General features: G+C 41.4%; 1 non-coding gene across 1 annotated transcript; it reads right to left on the reverse strand.

The window, feature by feature from the left end:
• Positions 1-1,305: 1,305 nt before the first annotated feature.
• Positions 1,306-1,412, reverse strand: LOC141588998 (small nucleolar RNA R71). Its single transcript, XR_012519959.1, has one exon. It is a non-coding gene; the product is annotated as a small nucleolar RNA R71 (small nucleolar RNA).
• Between the last annotated feature and the right edge of the window lie 4,874 nt (positions 1,413-6,286).

Raw genomic sequence — 6,286 nt, forward strand, 5'->3', positions numbered from 1 at the left:
AGCTAAACCCCCTTATGTTAGGATTAGGGGAGCCATGGTAGGGAACTGATGAAGTCATGAATAGGTTAGACAATTGATTGTGAGAACTGTGCCCATAGCAATATAACTGTAATATGTTTAGTTGAGTGCACGCTTCTAAACCCCTTAATCTGGTTAAATTCGCTTCTAGATCGGAAGATTGGAATTAACAGACCTGCTATGAACAGACCACTATGAACAGTAAACTACCTTAATGAGGACGAATGTTAAGTTAGATGTACTCTAGGGTTGATAGCGGATCGGAAGGACCTTTCCCTTGCCTTTCTCACAGTAGATCGTCTGGACTATTTATGACTGAGTTAGTGAACTGCCATGGTGAACCGAAATCCTGACATTTCTCTTTTTATCCGATCATTTGTCTTATGTTTTCTCGCTTTATTGCTCTTGTCTTTACTTCTCTTGCCTTAAACCTTATTTAATTTAGAAACCAATTTAAAAACCTCCCATTGTTACTAGACACACGATATTAACCGATAGATACTTTAGCCTCCCTGTGGAGATCGACCCTACTTACCGTTGACTTTTGTTGGTAGTATTAGGTATTTATTTTTGATACTAAAACGACGGTATCAAATTTTGGCGCCGTTGCCGGGGAGGCAATTGCCTATTTGTCTGTTTTTTATTTTGTTTGTCTCTCAGTCTCAAGGAATTTTAATTCCTTGAGACAGTTCTTATTTATTTTCTCCAGTGCTGTTTATGCCCAGGTCTAACAGGTTAGAGTTAGTTCCAGCTGATCCTGAACCAGAGCGGACCTTTCGTTATAGACAAAGACTGTAGAGAAAGATTCAAAAGGAAGCCTTGAGTACTTTTGAACCCGAGCTAGAACACTTTTTATTTGCAGAAGACCAGTCTTTTCAAGAAGACAATTCTATTTCTGCCAGTTCTGTGAAGATTCCTAATATCGCGAGTCATTCAGAGCCAACAACTGCCTCAATCCCTAAAGGTTTCAAATTTTCGACTGAGGATGGCAGTACATTTGACATTCGGCCATCTTATATCAATCTGGTCGAAAGGAATCTATACCGTGGTGTGGCGGGTGAAGATCCGCGATAGCATATGGAAGTTTTCATAGACTATTGCTCTACCATTCCCGCTACTAAGGGAGTGACCCAGGATAAGATTAAGGAGGTCCTATTTCCTTTTTCTTTGACCAATGGAGCCCGAGAGTGGCTCACTGATCTTGATCGAGTTGCAGCCGGTATTACTAACTGGGAGACCCTGGCCCTTGCTTTTTATAAAAGGTATTTTCCTCCACAACGAACTAATCAACTGAGAGGAAAAATTACAAGTTTCAAGAAGACACCAGATGAAAACTTGTATGAAGCATGGTGTCGGTTTAAGAAGTTGGTGCGGTCTCTTCCTCATCATGGTTTCGATCAGTGGTTCTTATGCAACCAGTTCTATAATGGGTTGTATAACGACCACCGTGCTATTTTGGACGCCTCATCAAACGGGCGATTTCAGAAGAACAATGATGATGACAAGGGATGGGGAATTATAGAGGAGATGGCTACCCATTGTGCTGAATATGGGAACCCAAGAGAAGGTATTCGAACAGTTTCTTCTGTTGATAGTGCAGTTGTGGCTCAGCTGGAAGCCATGAATGCCCGTTTTGATAAGCTGGAGTTGCAGAGTGATGGTGATCAACAGACGGTTCACTTGTTGACTAGACAAGAAGCCGTTTCATGTGAGAGGTGCGGTAGTAATGACGGCCGCACTGCTGTTGATTGTCTAACTGAGAAGGAGCAGGTGCTTGCCTTTCAACAATATAGGCAGGGAGGCTCTTATTGTAACAATCAGAGTGGCGTCCATCCTAATTTGAGATGGAATAGTCAGAATGTGTTGAATCCTACCCCTCCACCGCAGCAGCAACAACCTTACATTCCTCCTCATAAAGCTCAACAAGGCTTTCAAAAGCCTCCATCCTTTCCACCGTCGCAACAAGGTGCTTCTTCTAGTGGGGTGAGTGAAATGGCAGAGTTGAAGTGAATGATTCAGTCATTGACAATCCAGTTGCAGAAGAGTGACCAACAAAAAGATGCGTCTATAAAGTCACTTGAGTCCCAGATAGCTCAACTCGCCACTAACCAATCTTCAAGGAAGTCGGGTCATTTACCATCTCAACCTGACAAGAACCAACATGAGACGGTAAATCTGATTAATTTGAGAAGTGGTCTTTCCTATGAAGGACCTAAAATGTCAACTTATGAGGTCAAATCAGACCCAGAACCTACTGTTGCTGAGCGTGAACAGTCATCATTGGATGAAACAATGCTGAACCCGCGCAAAATACTCGATCGACTCATTTTAGGTGGTCGATCGTGAGAAAATTCTGAAGAAACTACTCGATCGAGTGAATTGGCTGTTCAGTCGAGTAGTGCTGATATTGAGGACTTCGATCGAGTGGAGGAAAGTACTCGATTGAAAGAAATTGCTGGTGAAAGCGCTCGATCGAGAGGAAAAAGGGGTCGATCGAGTAAGAAAGATGATTGTGTTGAGACGTTGGCAGAAAGAAATAAGGGGTTAGAAATTCCTATCATGGTTCCTTTTCCGAGGCGATTGCAGAACAATAAGGCCGAACAACAGTTCGGAAAATTTGCTGATATCCTGAAGAGCCTTCATGTCAACGTTCCTTTCGCCGAACTACTTACCAGGTACCTTCTTACATGAAATTTATGAGAAATATTAGTAAGAGGCATATTAGTGACCATGAAACGGTAGCTTTGACTGAAATAGGGTCTGCCTTAGTTCAGAATAAGACACCACCCAAACAATCTGACCCGGGTAGCTTTTCGATTCCATGTCATATAGGAACCCACTTAATTGATAATGCGCTATGTGACTTAGGAGCTAGCGTAAGTGTCTTACCACTGTCTCTCGCTAAGAGACTGGGTTTGACCAAATTTTATTGCACCAACATGACTGTTCAGATGGCCGACCGTACTATATCACGGCCATTAGGTGTCTTAGAGGACATACCTGTGAAGATCGGGAGATTATTTATTCCCGTTGATTTTGTGGTCTTAAACATACCCGAAGACTTTTATACTCCTATTATTTTAGGACGACCATTCCTATTTACTGCTCGCGCGGTAATTGATGTCGGGGGGAAGACCTTTACTTTCCAGGTAGGTGATGAGGAGCTGACATTCTATCGGTCCAAGGCTCGTAGGGCCCTTATGCAAGTTCAACCTTGCAATGCCTTACCCTCTATAGACCCAGTCATAGATTCTCCAGCTGACGATATTGAATTTTGTGCTGCTATAGTTAGACCTCCGCCTCGGACTGAGAGCAATATGGAGAACCATTCTGTTTTTTTCCTTGCTGCAGGTACAAACAGAGTGGATACTGGAGATTCCGTCGGTCAAGGTGCAGTGAAAGTCAAGTTAAGTGATGGGAATGCTGCAAATGATGATGCCACTGCCAGTAAGGATGCCAGAGGAAAGAAGAAAGTGAAGGCGTATGTGGACGCAAACTATTATTCTTCTATCAGTTCAAGTTCAAGCTCATGGCGAACCAAGAGGACGGTCCGCAATGCTGAAGGGACCTCCCCCAGTCAGAAGCCCTCTTCTGGGCTGTTACAGTGTTTTGGAAGATGAGCGGGGAATGCCTCTTTATAAAACTGTGTAATTTGAATTCTGGTTGGACACTTTATTTGCGTTTTAGACTGTTATACGATAGCGTAGTTAGTTTTAGCATAAGACCGAATATAGACTGCGTAATTTGTGAATTTGGTATTTGCGGGAAGCATTTCTATGTGTTTTTATGCAGGTTTGGGGAAGATATGTGATGTGACCATAATTGGCGCATATTTAGCCCCCGAATTAGCCTTGTTCCCATGCTTTTTAGTGCTTATTTGGGTCATTTCTTATCTTTAGTTCTTTGTTTTGCATATTCTTTGAGATTTTGATCCCTTGGTAGGAAAGGAGTAATAATCTTGCATTTTCATGGCAAAACGAGACTAAATTGATCGAATTCAATGACCAAGCATCAAGGAGAGACAAGATTAGAAGGCCTTTGTACATATTATAGTAGAAGAGCAAAGTTGAGAAAGGATCCTTGAGTCCCCAAGGAAATCCCCAAGGAATTTATGAAGAAAAGGGAAGAAAAGAAGAAGATTTGTTGCTGACTGACAATCCGAGCGGATTGTCACCAATCCGTCCGTCCCGCAGCTGCACAATCCGTGCGGCTTTGTTTGAATCCGCTCGGATTCCACCTCCACAATCCGACCGGATTCCCTTGAATCCGCTCGGATTCCAACGCTGAATCCGCCCGTCCCGACCTTATTCCGCCTGGGATTCGGCTCCGGCCAAAGACGGATCGTCTTCTCAAGCTACGAAGAAAGAAGCCCTTCTCTTGAAAAATACCGGCTCCTCCTTGCTCAATCTAAAAAGTGTAATTACTAGTTTAGCCCTTAGTTAACCCTAATGCATCCTCCCTAATTTCCACTATAAATACCCCATTAGTCTAATTAGAGGAGCATGTTCTTCTTATCAATAATTAGTGTAGTTAATATCAATCAAATCTCTCTTTAATATTGTAATCAAGTATTAATCAAGTTTTAATCCAAGTTTTAGTTCTTTAATCTCTCTTTTGTTCATCCTTTATTTTGGGTAATTGAAGATTATTTGGGTTATTGTTGGGAGATTGACAACCTCTCAATCAAGCATTCAAGTACTTCCTTTATGTTTGCTTTATTATTGGAATCATTAGTAGGTATAATCTCTTAATCCCTTTTTAATTATTGTTAATTACTTTCATTTATTCATCATGTTTCATATTGTTGGTATGATTGACAACCTTGCTAGCATGATCAACATGATAATGAGTGAGTAGTCTCTTAGCTTGGGTTAATGGGTGATTAGGGGAAACCAACATGGGGATGATTCATGCTTAAATTAATATGCTTTCATGTTTTATTTGCTTGCTTGTTTTGATCTCAACTCATGCACATGTTATATTTGATGAAATGCTAAGCCTATGAATCCTTGCATTTACTATCATCTTCTATCTTTTCAATGAGACTTGTAAGACATAACCCAACTCGAGTCTCATTAGACCATGCATGTTGTTGAGTAGGGAAGATTAAGTCGACTTGTAGGTGTTGTACAATCTAATCGATTCGGCTCCGGGACCCAAACTTTCCTAGGATTGTAAGATATAACCCAACTCAATCCATCACAACAATAATTGCTTGCTTATAATTTGAGAACATGTTTGTATGATCATATCCCATGATTCCCCTATGATCCCATGACACCCTAGTGCCTTTAATCAATTGTTTACACCCCTTTAATTCATCTTGCTTGTTTATTTTCATTGCTATTTTATTTTAGTGACCTTCTACATCAACCCAATTTGTGACACCCCTTAGACACCGCTAGTTGCAATAGAAATCTCATTTCAATACCCGTCCCTTGGGATCCGACCTTTACTTGCCTCTTTACTAATTGTAGAGTTGTTTGTGAAGCTATAAATTGTGTTTTGATTCGACCGTGGCCCAACGACCACATCTTAATTTGTGAACACGAAACGGACTCGCATCAAAAATGGCGCCGTTGCCGGGGACGGTGTTTGTTTGATTTAGATTTCTTTTTATTGTTATTAGTTGTGTCTTTCTTCGCCTTGAGGAAGTAAAACTCCTCAAGGTTTGTTCTAATTGTTTTCGAGTTGTTTGATATTTTGCATGTCTAGAAGGTTACAAGGTGATTTGTTACCTTTTGACCGAAAGAACCTTGACGAACAATAGGAGACTTGTTAGGAGGAATTTAAGAGGTATTAGTGAAGTTGTTCAACCCACTAGTGAGTTTATCAATCCTTTCGCAATAGAAGGAGAAGAGAACCCATTACACAATACCCCACAAAATCCACCTACAATGCCTAAATTCTCGTCACACTCCGTACCCACCGAGGAGAATCTACCAAATGGTACTCCTACACCGCAACATCTAACCGGAAATTTTATTGCCAAGTCCGCCTTCATCCAATTAGTTGAGAGGAGCCAATTTGGGGGGATGCTTAGTGAGGACCCTCATTCTCATATGGAAACCTTTTGCGACTATTGTGATGCTATCTCTCAAACGGGCGTGACTCAAGACAAATTAGATGGGTCTTATTTCCTTTTTCCTTAATCGGCACCGCGAAGCAATGGTTGAAGGGCCTTGATAAGGCCACCCTTGGAATAGATTCTTGGAAGAAGTTGGCTCTAGCTTTCTACAAAAAATTCTACCCACCGGAAAAGACTAAC

This window comes from Silene latifolia, chromosome 6, assembly GCF_048544455.1.
Source record: "Silene latifolia isolate original U9 population chromosome 6, ASM4854445v1, whole genome shotgun sequence".
Taxonomy (NCBI): Eukaryota; Viridiplantae; Streptophyta; class Magnoliopsida; order Caryophyllales; family Caryophyllaceae; genus Silene; species Silene latifolia.